Source organism: Muntiacus reevesi, chromosome 2 (genome assembly GCF_963930625.1).
Source record: "Muntiacus reevesi chromosome 2, mMunRee1.1, whole genome shotgun sequence".
NCBI lineage: Eukaryota > Metazoa > Chordata > Mammalia > Artiodactyla > Cervidae > Muntiacus > Muntiacus reevesi.
In genome coordinates, this window is record NC_089250.1 from 159,331,252 (window position 1) to 159,345,714 (window position 14,463).

General features: G+C 46.1%; 1 long non-coding RNA gene across 4 annotated transcripts in view; it reads right to left on the reverse strand.

The window, feature by feature from the left end:
- LOC136160156 (uncharacterized) overlaps nt 1-14,463 on the reverse strand; it is a 69,076-nt gene that overhangs the window by 7,004 nt on the left and 47,609 nt on the right. For 2 of the 4 annotated variants that reach the window (XR_010661560.1, XR_010661563.1), the window contains 4 exons: nt 14,203-14,256; nt 13,541-13,652; nt 10,967-11,094; nt 6,284-9,581 (listed from right to left, as the gene is read on the reverse strand). This is a non-coding gene — a long non-coding RNA (uncharacterized lncRNA). Of the gene's footprint in view, nt 1-45; nt 88-6,283; nt 9,582-9,740; nt 9,937-10,966; nt 11,095-13,540; nt 13,653-14,202; nt 14,257-14,463 lie in introns of those variants that run through there. The other 2 variants (XR_010661561.1, XR_010661562.1) reach the window with 2 other exon arrangements.

Sequence of the window (14,463 nt, forward strand, 5' to 3'; positions counted from 1 at the left end):
TCAGACTGTGGAATCAGTGGTGTCCCTAAAACTTCAACTACTCACCCTTCTCTCAGAAAACACGGCAGGGCGCTGACCTGGGAAGATCTGTAGAATGGAGATTGGAAGCATTATTACTTAGAATTTAAGGAGCAAGTCATCACCAGCTGGTATCTGATCTGTAAACACTTAGGTGTTTATAAAGTAATTTTATGTTTTACCTAAAACTGACATGACATTTTAAAAAAGGCTGTCCTTGAGAAATTATCACCCTCTGGTTTTGGAGTTGAAGATTATTCTGAGTAAGAACTGCAAGATCTTCTTAAGAAGTGATCAGGCGGTGTCTAGTACAATTTAAACACATACTTCCTCTGACTCTGCAATAAGGACTCTGCCCTACAATATCAAAACCCCAGAATGTCAGGAGAGATGCATAGTAATTATTAGAGGATCCTTTATAATAATAACAAAATATAAACAAAACCCCCAACAACAACAAAACCTAACCTGGAAACAACTTGAATGTCCATCAACAGAAGACTGGTTATTAAAATCATGGTTACTGTAGACTGAATGTTTGTGTCCTCAAATTCGTGTGTTGAAAACTAACCCTCAACATGATGGCAATTGGAGCTGGGGCTTTTGGAGGGTGCTTGGTCATGAGAGTGGGGCCCTCATGAGTGGGATTAGTGCTCTTATAAAAGAGACCCCATGGAGCTCCCTCCCCTCTTCTGCCACATGAGGACACAGTGAGAAGGCCATCCCTGAAACAGGAAGCAGGTCTTCACCAATCACTGGACCTGCCAGTACCTTGATCTTGGACCTCCTAGCTTCCAGACTGTGAGGAATAAATTCCTGTTGTTTATAAGCCACCCGGACTGTGATATTTCTGTTACAATGGCCTGAAAGGACTAAGAAGACAATGGTACATCCTCACAAAGAGATGCAACAGAGCTGTTAAAGAAGAATGGCCCAGATCCATCTCATGAGCTGGAATAATACCTGGACATACTGCTATATATATATTTTTTTTAACAAAGCAGGTTTAAGAATACTATGTTTCCCCATTTCATCTGGGAAAAAAAACCCAGCAGGTCAATGTGTTTTTATAAGCATTAAAAAAAAATTAGTGTACATATCAAAATAGCAATCCTCAGACAGGATTAAAAGGAGAGAGGGATGAACTTAAAAATATATATACCTATATAAATCTACTTCTGCTTCATTGACTATGTTAAGCTTTTGACTGTGCAGATCACAACAAACTGTGGAAAATTCTTCAAGAGATGAGGATACCAGACCATCTTACCTACCTCCTGAGAAATCTGTGTGCAGGTCAAGAAATAACAGTTAGAACTTGACATGGAACAACAGACTTGTTCCAAATAGGGAAAGGAGTACGTCAAGGCTGCATATTGTTACCTTGCTTATTTAACTTATATGCAGAGTACATCATGCAAAATGCCAGACTGAAAGAAGTAGAAGTTGGAGTCAAGATTGCTGGGAGAAATATCAATACCCTCAGATATGCAGATGACACCACCCTTATGGCAGAAAGTGAAGAGGAATTAAAGAGCCTCTTGATGAAAGTGAAAGAGGAGAGTGAGAAAGTTGGCTTAAAGCTCAACATTCAGAAAACTAAGATCATGGCATCTGGTCCATCACTTCATGGGAAATAGATGGGGAAACAGTGAAAGCAGTGTCAGACTTTATTTTTTTGGGCTCCAAAATCACTGCAGATGTTGACTGCAGCCACCCTTGCTGGACCCTTGCTCCTTGGAAGAAAACCTATGACAAACCCAGACAGCATATTAAAAAGCAGGGATATTACTTTGCCAACAAAGGTCTATATAGTCAAAGCTATGGTTTTTCCAGTAGTCATGTATAGATGTGAGAGTTGGACTATAAAGAAGGCTGAGTGCTGAAGAATTGATGCTTTTGAACTGTGGTGTTGGAGAAGACTCTTGAGAATCCCTTGGACTGCAAGGAGACCCAACCAGTCAATCCTAAAGGAAATCAATCCTGAATATTCATTGGAGGGACTGATTCTGAGGCTGAAGCTCCAATACTTTGGCCACCTGATGTGAAGAGTTGACTCACTGGAAAAGACCCTGATCCTGGGAAAGATTGAGGACAAGAGGATAAGGGGACGACGGAGGATGAGATGGTTGGATGGTGTCATGAACTCAATGGACTTGAGTTTGAGCAAACTCCAGGAGATGGTAAAAGACAGGGAAGCCTGGAGTGTTGCACTTCATGGAGTCACAAAGAGTTGGACATGACTGAGTGACTGAACAACCATATGATACTTTTATATTGTGTGATTTGGTTCTATACTTGCACAATGAAGTAGGAAAAAATCCTGAATTACTCTGAGCAAGTGCTATCATTCCAAGCAGTGAGGTGAAGGGGTGTCCTGGGGTTTTGTGCATACCTGATATTTCCCTGGGGCACAAAGCAGGACAACACAGTACTTGATTCTCTAAGGGGCCACCCCCAAGTATTGCCTTTTGCACAAGAGTGTGTGAATATGGGTAGGTAAGTGGGGGCGGGGGAGGAGGGGTATAACTTCAGCCAGTCCTTTTAAACCCATTACCCTATGCATCTTCATCCACAAACCCTCCTGAATAACCAAGAGTTGAAAAAGGACAGTGTTGAAGATGTGGTTTCTAAGATGGAAGCTGACTTTCCTTATGCAAACAGAGTAGGTGGAAAATTTGACAAAACCTGGAGATGGCTGGCAGAGTCCCAGGAAAGCTTAAATTTTCCTGGTAGAGACTTAAGTTTTCCTCATCCTGTTGCATGGAGAATCCAGCTGGCAAAGGAATCCCGAGTAACATGGGCCCCTGCTGGCCATTTTTCTTTCCCTCTTCTTCCCGTCTCTCCACTTCCTCTGTGTGTGTGTGTGTGCACGCGCGTGTGTGCACACACGTGGGTGCTCAGTCATGTCTGACTCTTTGCAACCCCATGGACTATAGCCTGCCAGGCTCCTCTGTCCATGGGATTCTCCAGGCAAGAATACTGAACTGAGTTGCCATTTCCTCCTCCAGAGGATCTTCCCAATCATAGGATCGAACCCACATCTCTTGCATCTCCTGCACTGGCAGATGGATTCTTTACCACTGTGCCACCTGGAAAACCCTGAGGTCTATCTATTTCTGCATTTCCTGTCTCCCCACTTTCCTTCTCAGTCTCTACTTCCTGTGTCTACTTCTTGCCTGTCTCTCCTCATCTAACCTGTCTTAACTTGCCGCTTAATGCCCCGGGGCTGGCCTGGGAGTGCAGACCCCTCTTGGTCTCAGCTCTTCCAGAGTTGGCCCCTTAGGGGGAGGGCTGTGCCACGTAGCCTCCTCTGTTTTCACAAGGCAGTGGGACTTGGAGTTTTATCAGCTGGGTTTCTTTCTTGATTTAGTTTTCTCTTTGCTCTACCCCTTATCAGTTCCAGTGTGAGGAAGGCGAGGAGGCAGACATGGCTTTGGGAAGCTTCTTCATCAGGTGAACCAGGACTTGGACTGGAAAGAAAAGGCTGAGAGGGGGTCCAGGCTCTGCAAATGGGGCTGGGCAAGTTCCCTCGGTTTCCTCAATCCTCAAGATTTAACAAGAGGCAAGTGGCCACTGGCTTTTCAAACAGTGCCTGCCAGGAAGGTTTGTAAAGCACACTCCTTCAGGGTCCTGGCTAGAGCTCCAGCAGACTGGGCTTGGGCCATTCAGTATAAAAAATATTAAATGAACAATGACTCTCTGCACACAAGTGGCAACTTTCCACTTGGGGAGGGGGTGAATTTTCCACTTGAAAATCTAATGAAAACCAGTCATGGTGAAAAACCCAACCAAAGAATGAATTTCGACTTTCTTTTCTTTAAGAAGAGACCACCACCAAGTTCTGGGTGGTTCTCTGTGGAATCTAGACTCAGGGAGAAGAGGGGACTGTGACTTTTGGAGTCCCCCAGACTCCCATTGGAAACTGGGCCTTGGGGTTGGACAGGAGGCTGAGTGGGGTTGTCCATGGCTGGTGAGGCAGAAAACGTGTTCAGTCTTTAGGGGGGTGTGGGGAATGTCTGGGCAGAGATTTTTGGAACATCTAAAAATAGTGGGAAACTCGGAGTTAGAGAGCTGGAGAGAGACAGGAACTCAGCTGTTTTAATAAACTTGACACATTCTTAGCTGTTTCTTTTTTAATTCCTGTGCTGAGGTGGCTACAGGAGGAATCTGGGCTGAGTCTAAAATGCTCCAGGTGTGATATTCTCTGTTCATGGCTTAATGAGACAAATGGCCTTTCCTTCTCAGCATGCTGCCTTCACTGGGGCACTGGATCTAGACGGATCCTCCCATCCGCCAGAAACCCCTGCCTCCAGGAACCTTCTGAACTCATCCCACCCTGGCTCTCCTCCTCCATCCTCCAGGGCACTGACAACATGACTCATTTCTACTGCTTCTATGTCCTGTGATCTTTTAGATGCTCTCTCGCTTTCCACTTAACATTTGATGGCTCCCTATTACTTCCAGAAGTTTCAGTTTTTAGGTTGCCATTCAAAGCTCTTTAAAATCTTGCCCCTGCCTCTAGCTGCATCTGCCATCACTACCCTGAAATCCTCTTAACTTCCAGAATGAAGCCAAGGATGTATGCCCCATGTGTACTCATTTACACCCAGGTGCTTTTGCATATGTGCTCCTGCTCCAGGAGTTCCTTTCCCTTCTGTTTTGCCTGCTGTGGATTCTCTGAGTCCTTCAAGAAGCAGCTCAGATCCTGTTCTGCCCTTACTGCTGCCTGAACTACTTTGAAAAGTCAGTCCTGAGCTCCCAAGGCAGAGTGGCAGGCTCCAGTGGGAGTGCTTTGGACACCGAGTGGCAGTTATTCAGACCACGGCCACATACATCCTTCAGAGTCGCAGGGTCCTTGTCTGTAAAATGGAAATAATGGGACCTCCGGCATGAGGGGAGGGGAGGGTTACAAATGAAGCAAAGTCTGCAAGGCCCCTGGAAGCACCCTGTTAATTGCTGATTTGTTGTTGTTCAGCTGCTAAGTCGTGTCCAACTCTTTGCCACTCCATGGACTGCAGCACACCAGGCTTTTCTGTCATTCACCAACTTCCAGAGTCTGCTCAAACTCATGTCCGTTGAGTCGGTGATGCCATCCAACCATCTCATCCTCTGTCGCCCCTTCTCCTCCTGCCCTCAATCTTTCCCAGCATAAGGATCTTTTCCAATGAGTCAGCTCTTCCCATCTGGTGGCCAAAGTATTGGAGCTTCAGCTTCAGCATCAGTCCTTCCAATGAATGTTCAGGACTGATTTCCTTTAGGATTGACTGGTTTGATCTCCTTGCAGTCCAAGGGACTCTCAAGAGTCTTCTCCAGCATTGCAGTTTGAAAGCATCAATTCTTCATGGTCCAGTTCTCACATCCATACATGACTACTGGAAAAACCGTAGCTTTGACTATATGGACCTTTGTCGGCAGAGTGATTATATTACTAGATGGTGGACATTTGGAGAATTTTAACATATGAATTTGGGGGGATACTGTCTAACTCATAATAAAGGCCTGTCAGGAATCCCACCCCCTCCAGGGAGCCTTCTGCAGTCACACAAACTCATCTCACCTCCCTTCTCTGGAACTCCGACAGCCCAGAATGTCTGAGTAACACAGTGGTCAGGGCATGCCTGGCCACCTTGGGTGTTCACATTCTGTCTTTCCGAATCCGGACTTAACTTCAGGTGGATAGCATCTGTGATTTTTTAAAACAAGCAGAGCACGGCAGAAACTCCTATCTGATGGTATCAGGACTGGAGGTTAGGAGGTAAATTGAAAATCTGAGAAGAATGCCTGCAAAAGGCTTCCTAGCATCATGGGCCCAGCGGGCAGTGGACGGCAGGTTTACATGGGGCTGGAGAGCTGAGGTCAGCCACTGTAGGGTTAAATGGAAGCAGCAGCCCCCGAGACGAAGGAAGACTGAGTGCAAAGGGGTCCAACCTTTGGGTTGGGGGTCCAACCTCCCACTGAGAGTACATTTCAATTTTTTTTTTAATTATGTTTTTAATTGAAGTATACATAATTGCTTTACAATATTGTATTGGTTCCTGCCACACATCAACATGAATCAGCCATAGGTATACCTGTGTCCCCTCCCTCCTGAACCTCCCTCCCACCTCCCACCCCGTCCCACCGCTCTAGGTGGTCACAGAGCCCTGGTTTGAGCTCCATGAGTCATACAGCAAATTTCCACTGGCTATCTATTTCACGTATGATAATGTATATGTTCCCGTGCTACTCTCTCCATTTGTCCCACCCTCCCCTTCCCCTCCTATGTCTGCAAGTCGGTTCTCTATGTTTGCATCTCCATTGGTGTATGGAGATTACTTTAAAAACCAGGAATAAAACTACCATATGATTCAACAGTCCCACTACTGGTCATATACCCTGAGAAAACCATAACTGAAAAAGACATATACACCCCCCTTTCACTGTAGCACTATTTATAATAGCTAGGACATGGAAAAGCTTCCCTGGTAGCTCAGCTGGTAAAGCATGTGTCTTCAATTCAGGAGACCCTGGTTCAATTCCTTGGTCAGGAAGATCCACTGAAAAGGGATAGCCTACCCACTCCAGTATTCTTGGGCTTCCCTAGTCGCTTAGTTGGTAAAGAATCCACCTGCAATGTGGGAGACCTGGGTTTGATCCCTGGGTTGGGAAGATTCCCTGGAGAAGGGAATGGCTACCCACTCCAGTATTTTTGCCTGGAGAATTCCATGGACTGTATATTCCATGAGATTGCAAAGAGTCGGACATGACTGAGCAACTTTCACTCTCACAACTTGGAAGCAACCTAGATGTCTATCAACAGATGAAACCTATTATACAGAATGAAGTAAGTCAGAAAGAGAAAAAGCAAATATTGCATAATATCACATATATATGGAATCTAGAAAGATGGTACTGATAAAGCGATTGAGAGTACATTTTTAAAACAAACAACCAGCAACACTCCAGACCATTTTAGACTTCTTTTATCTGATACCCGTGTGTCAAGGGAAGGGGCCACACAACATGGGGGCTTTAAAAGTGGAAAAAATCCTGGACCAAGTGAGGAGCCCCAATGGAACTTGGCTTCAGAGAAATAAGGTAGTCTTCTGAGAGTTAAACTATGAAACGAATATAATAGTTCAGAGCAGAGAGGAGCAAAGAACTTTGTTTTACCTGATTCATAGTATTAACATAACCAAAGGAGAATGTGGTCCTCAGAAGCATGCGTGTGTGTTAGTATGAATATATGTGTATATGTGTGCTGTTGTGTGTGGTTGTATGTATGTGGATGCCCGAGAGTGAGCATTTGTGTGGTTGTGCATGATCATGTGTGTGTGTGTATACAGCTAAGCAGACCCAGGCAAGGGACAGCAAGCCTTAGCAAAGCCAAGTAGTGTGTTCTTGCCTTTCTCCAGGGGAAAAAGAGGGCCCCTGGGCTAGGAACTTGAGTGGTCTGTGCTGAAGGTCTGTCCATTCAGGGAGATGGGTACATCAGTGGTATCAAGTTGTACAGTGCGATGCCTCTGTGGCTAATATCATCCCCATCAGCCAATGCTCCAGTCATTGGATTTTGAGCTCGTTCAGCCACTGACTGTCATTGGACTTTCCAAGGACTCTCCCCACAGAGAGGGGATGTGCCCATGAGCAGAAGTGCTGACCCAGCCCATGGGGACAGAGACTCAGAGCCTGGACTGGCGTTGGCCTGCCTAAGAATGAATCCCAGCTCCTCTTCTCACTAGCTGGTGTCCTTTGGAAAGTTTCCTAACCTCTTTGGGCTTCAGTTTCCTCATCTTTGAAGTGAATTTAATAATAGTACCTGCCACATAGACTGTTGTGAGGATGAATGAGATGATCCATGTAAAAAGTTTAGCACCGTGGCAAGTATATCCCAGGCTTTTTAAAAAACATAAGCTATTATCATCCTAATTATAAATATTATAATAAATAAGCATGTGTGCATACTAAATTGCTTCAGTCATGTCTGACTCATTGTGACCTTATGGACTGCAACCCACCAGGCTCCTCTGTCCATGGGATTCTCCAGGCAAGAATACTGGAGTGGGTTGCCATGCCCTTCTCCAGGGAATCTTCCCTATCCAGGGATAGAACTGGCATCTCTTACATCTCCTGCATTGGCAAGTGGGTTCTTTAGCACTAGCGCCACCTGGGAAGCCCCAATAAAGCCCCGGTTTTATTTTTCATACATCAGTCATGTGCCCTCGAGAAACTGATCCCTTCCCACGGGCTGGCTGTGCAGTAAACTTCATGAGGACATTCTGCTTCTTCATCTGGACCCCCAGGGCTGGGCGCTGGGTCTGAGATAACAGATGCTCACTTAGTGTTTGTTGAAGAAATGATTGGGTGTGTTAGTGGTGGTCGGGGGGAGGGGAGTTTGGAAGCCCATAAGTCCAGGGATTCTTTACTGCTGAGCCACCATTAGCAGGCAATGCAGGAGGCACAGAAGATGCAGGTTTGATCCTTGGGTTGGGAAGATCCCCTGGAGAAGGAAATGGTAACCCTCTCCAATATTCTTGCCTAGGGAATCCCAAGGACAGAGAAGCCTGGTGGGCTGCATTTCATGGGGTCGCAGAGTCGGACATGACTGAGCGACTGAACAACGTCAACAAGGTCCAGGGGTGCAGTGAATTCATGAAGGTATGCTCCCTACACACTTGTGCCTGGTGACCAGTCTCTTTTTCCCTGGGGATGGCTGACCCCAACCTGCCCCACACAAGGCTCACTCTTAGGGGAGAGAGCCGGGGAGTCTGCAAGAGCTCCTGGTGCAGTCACTCAGCCAACAGGCCAAGGCTGTCGAATTGAGTCGTCTACACCTGCTATCGTTTTAGAGCCGTCCAGAGGCAAGTGGAAGTGGTGCTGAGCCACGACACATCCTCCCATGCCTCGTTACTTATTCTCAGTGGGTTTCGTGGACCAGCAAATCGCCCTCAGCTAGGAGCTTGTTAGAAGTGCAAACGCCCAGACCAGACCTACGGAATCAGAGCTTGCATTTCAACAAGATCTGCAGGGGCCGTGTGTGCGTATTAAAAGCACGAGAGCGCTGCTCAAGGGCAACTGCTACAGGGAAGCCGCGGTTCAGTCACCTCTGGAAGAGAAGCCAGTGGCACAAGAGTCACTGTTTCTCCCCCACTTCAGAAAGTGCTCTGGGGTCTGAGCAAACAGATGAAGCCTCTGAGGGCGTGCACTCACACTAGTGCCTTCTGGCCACAGGATCGCCCTGCTCCTTTCTGAGACTCTCATTCTTCTCAACAGTCTTGCCTCTCCCCACAATGGTAATGAGAAACCTCTGCTGTTTGTGGATGGAATCAGTCTTTGTTTCCTGGAAAAGTGTGTTTTTAATTCAAGGAAGCTATTAACACAAGCGGTACTGCTGTGAGTTTTAAGCACCCCTCTGTGGTACCACCCCAGGCAGTGGCATGCACCCTCTGGCACTTAAGGAGAAAAGGGGATGCTCAGATGCCCAGATGATCTCCGCCCCCCTCTTCCGCATCTTTCTGCATCTGCCCAGCTGTGCAGACCTGGCATCCAGGAACACCCTTCCTGCACTCTCCCCACCGCTTAACCTGCTCAGAAAAGAAGACAAACATATGTCAGCGACAACGCAGTAAAACCCAGTGTAGCCCAAGAACCCCTAAATCTTCCAAACTGCTGTCTGCACTTCTGCTAACGTTATACCCTAGCATGCCTGAGGGGACCCGCCCCCCCGGGTCCAGCCCCAGCACCTGCAGTCCAGCACTGCTCATTCTGGCTGCTTCGGGAAATGCCAGGTCTCCAGGTATGAGGCTCCTCCTGGCTGCCCCTTCCAGAGCTGGGGACAGCGAAGGAGCCAGGGCCGACATGGGTTGGAGAATAGAAAACGGAACCCAGAACTCTCACAACTCTTGTAGGGCTCCTTTAGTTTGCACGTGGAAAACCAACCTACCAGCCAGCAAACGAATACATTCTGTGAATTGGACACGGGAATCCCAGGGCAGGACAAGGACAGTTCCCGGTGGGTAGGGTTGTGGCAAAACAGTGGCATTTCTTCCCCAAGCGGCCCTATGCTGCAGAGCTAAGCTAGTGCCAGTCGCTCAGTCGTGTCCGATTCTCTGTGACCCCACGGACCACAGCCCACCAGGCTCCTCTGTCCCTAGGGTTCTCCAGGCAAGAACACTGGAGCAGGTGGTCACTGCCTTCTCCAGGGGATCTTCTCGACCCAGGGATGGATCAAACCCTCATCTCTTGCATTGCAGGCGGATTCTTTACTGTCTGAGTCACCAGGGAAGCCCTCTGTGCTACATATGGGAACCCAAAAGAAAGGTTTGGAATTTTCCGTGAGCAGCTAGAAACTGTGCTTCTGTCCTCAGGCTCAAGTTGAAAACAGTGGTTGGAATTCTCCCTTGAACCAGAGAAGTTCCTTGTGGGTGATGTGACATCCTGGTGGTGTCCTGTGGCCCCGGCGTTTGCAAAGGGCTTTGTGAAACAGAGGCTCTGCGGGGCCCACTTGCTCCTCCTAGGTGCAGACAGGCAAGTGCTTTGCCTGCAATTCTTTTCTACCCTGGAGTTAACTCCTCCAGAAACAAAGTCATTTAAAAATTCATTTCTTAATGGAGGATTGATCATTTTAAAGCATCCTGCCTCTTTTACCAACTGACTCTATAAAAAGACAAAGCATGATCATTTCTGTTCTACCGCTGACTCCCCCAAGCAAGACAGTTAGTTCGGGGGTCTGTCGGGAGAATAGATGGCATGCTCAAATTGGAAAAGATGTGGGTGGGGTACAGAGAAACCAAGGGAGGCAGTGGAGGATGCGGAGGCTAATCCCTGACTGTGGGGCTCTTACCACACCTGGATCTGAAGGAGCAAGCGAACAGAGTGTTACAGAAATGTGCAAGCAGACTGTCAAGTGGGGAGGGTCACTGAGAGGAGCTGAGATTTCAGCCCAGGGGTGCAGCCAGTCGGAGCATACCTGTGAGAAGGCAGTCAGAGGCATCCCCATTTCAGCTTCACTGTCCTCCCTGCTTCCAGTCTTCTGCTGAGCGCTCACCCTGCCCCCCATGTTGTCTCAACCTGATCAGGAGCCAGGGCAGAGGGAACCTAGTCAGGTGGTACAGACAGGTCAGTGTGGCCAGGCCGAGAGTAAGGTGAGAAGGGTAGAGGGAGATGGTGGAGGGGCCAAGAGATGATACCAGCACAGGAGGCATCCTCACATTCATCCTAAACCCCACCAACTAATACCTTCTTAAGGCTGCAGCCACATAAACATCTCGTCACTTGCCCTTGAACTGTCCACTCGTGTCATTATCATGCTCTACTGTCTAGTTATCTAATCTGCCAAACCCGCTTGTAAACTGGGGACAGAAATTGCATCTTACTTTGTACCCCCCAATTCGCCCATGGCCCTGGGTCCCTCCCCTCGTGCATGCATAGGTACTCAGCAAGTGTGTGTGTGTGTGTGTGTGTGTGTGCATGTGCACATCAGCGAGGATGGACTAGGTTGTATTGCAGTAACAACCACCAGATCTTAGCAGTTTTACACAGTGAATGCTTCCCATTCATGCTGTCCATTACAGGTCAGCAAGCGGTGATCTGCATGATACAGTTGTTTTAGGACCCAGAATGGCTTCATCTTTCTCTTTTTTTTTAACTGTCTTTTTGTATTGGAGTACAGCTGATTAGCCATGTGATAGTTTTAGGTGGACAGCAAAGGGACTCAGCCATACATAAAACGGTATCCATTCTCCCCCAAATTCTCCCCCTACCCAGGCTGCCAGACAACATTGAGCAGAGTTCCTTGTACTGTACCGTAAGTCCTTGTTGGTTTTCCATGTTGAATATAAGCAGTGTGTACATGTCCATCCCAGACTCCCTAACTACTGCTTTGTCCCACCGAACGGCCTCATCTTGACACACACATCCACAACCACAGCAGAAGAGGGAAGACAGAGTGAATTACACACTGGCCTGAGGTTTCTGCCCAAAGTGTCACTTTTGCACACATTTCATTGGCCAAAGCAAGACTCATGACCACATCTAAGTTTACACATGGGGAAGCAGAACCCTTGCACCCTCAGAAAGCAGACAGCCTGAACTGTTTTGCAAACAGTCTCCACAGTGGTCAAGGGTGGTCTCCATTGGACAGTCCTGGAGGAACAATTGAGGTTTTGCATTTAACTGAACAGTAAGTGTCAATAAAAATCAAATGACTAAAGAGATCTATGCCTTTTGACATATGCAGTTCAAATAGGTCAGGTCAGCAACAGCAACAAAATCAGAAGAAAAAAAGAGTCAAATGAGGTGCCCAGGAATTATGGAAATCAAATGATTTTTAAAATGGACAGACTGGTTTATATCACAATATTTTATCTCTGGCTCATTTCAACACAGAAATTGCCTGTGCTATTTGATATGAACGGTTACTAGGTGTGGTTTCTTGTTCTCCCCCATAACTCCATCAGGTTATGTCATTATGTTCTAGATTCTCATGGCCTTGGCTATTCTTTAAGACAAGTCGATATGGATATGCTTGTTGATTCCCATGCCTTCTTTGGCTCAGCTTCAGGGAGGATGTAGCTGCTGCCACACTCCCCTCTGACTGTGTGGGGAGCATCCTCCAAGAATGGTGCCCTCTACCATCCCGAGGCATCAGGTTATATACTTGCCCAATCCTGGGCCCCCAGGTAATTCCTGACCTTACAGCAAGTCACTTCATTTCAAAATTAGGAAAGTGTGAAAAAAGTTTCCAGGTCTGGGCAATGTCTTTGCTGAATGAAAAAAAAAATTTAAACCAAGTTCTCAGGATTGTTTTCATAAGTAGAAAAGCATATTCACTCATCTTCAGAAATTGTCCACACCTGAGAACTGTTTGGGTGATGATCATGGGCACCTGGGCTTACCATCAAATTGTCTTGTCTGCTCAGCTTTCTCAAACAAATTGCCTTCAAAAAACACGAGGAGGCTGTGACTAAAGGTGTAAAAGATAATTACATTTAAGAAGACAGTGTCTCCTCTCTGTTCCCTCTCACTCTTTGTAATCTGTTGCACACCAGGAACCCTGGAAGCAAAAGCCAATACTGCTTCTTCAAAACAAACTGTCAAAGGAATTTTGAAGGCTGGACTTAGTGAACAGATGTTTCATTTCTAATGGCAAACCAGATCTTTTGGGATGAACATTGATTCACAAGATCTCTAGGGGCCTTTGGGGGCGGGGGTGAGAAAAGAAGCATGAAATTGACCCTTGTGATTCAAAATGGTCATGACAAAATTTCCACAGCAGCAGTCTCAGAAGGTTATGGAAGGGGACTGCTTGTTTGTTGTTTAACCACCAAGTTGTGTCTGACTCTTGTGATCCCTTGAGCTATATACAGCCCGCCAGGTTCCTCTGTTCATGGGATTTCCCAGGCAAGAATACTGGAGTGGGTTGCCATTCCCTTCTCCAGGGGATCTTCCCAACCCAGGAATCGAGCCTGCATCTCCTGCACTGCAGGTGGATTCTTTACCACTGAGCCACTTGGGAACCCGGAATGGCTGGCAGGGTCCTTACCTGGCTCCCTGGGGTGCTGGGGTCAGTTCAGCTCCAGGACCTTCTACAGGGTCTTTTTGTGGTTCTGCCTCTCATCTTCAGTTTTTTTTCATAATTTAGAGTCTGATTTGACCTGCCAGAGAGGGAGTGAGAATCATCAGAAAGAGTTGCTTCTACTTCTATAATTCCTTTATCTGATTATAAAAGTAGTACATGTTCATCACTGAGAATTTGGAAAAATCTGAAAACAAACCAGAAAAAGGCATCCATATTTTCCCACTCAGCAATAATCATCATTGAAATGTCTGATGCCTCTCTCTCGCCTTTCAGCTTTGTCTTTACTGATTTTTAAATTATGTATTTAGATTGTTCATTCATATTCATTTTTTGAGCACAAACTATTGTCCTGTTCTCATCATTAATGATATACTGGTAGGATAAATGGAAAAAGTCTGTTCTTCTGGAGAGAATTATTAAAATCTCAGGAGCAGAAAAAAAACAGGAAAATCACCAAATATTTGGAAATTAAGTGGAACTTCAAAACAACCCATGAGGCAAAGAGGAAATCCAAAGGAAATAAACAATTACATAGAATTTAAATGAAAATTAAAATATAACATCAATAAATGTGAGGTGCAGCTAAAGTGGAACTGAAAGGGAAATATATAATATGAAACGCTTACCACTTTAGAAAAGAAGCATCTCAAATCAAAAATCTATGTTCTCACTTCATGAATCTAGGAAAAGAACAAAATTAGACCCAAAGTAACCAGAATGAAATATTAAAGGTTGGAGCAGAAATCATTGAAATTTAAAAAGGAAAACAATAGAGAAAAATCAATGAAACAAAAAGTTGGTTCTTTAAAGACATCAATAAAATTCATAAACATCTGCCAAGGCTGACATAGATATAAAGAAGACATAGATGATCAATATCAGAAATG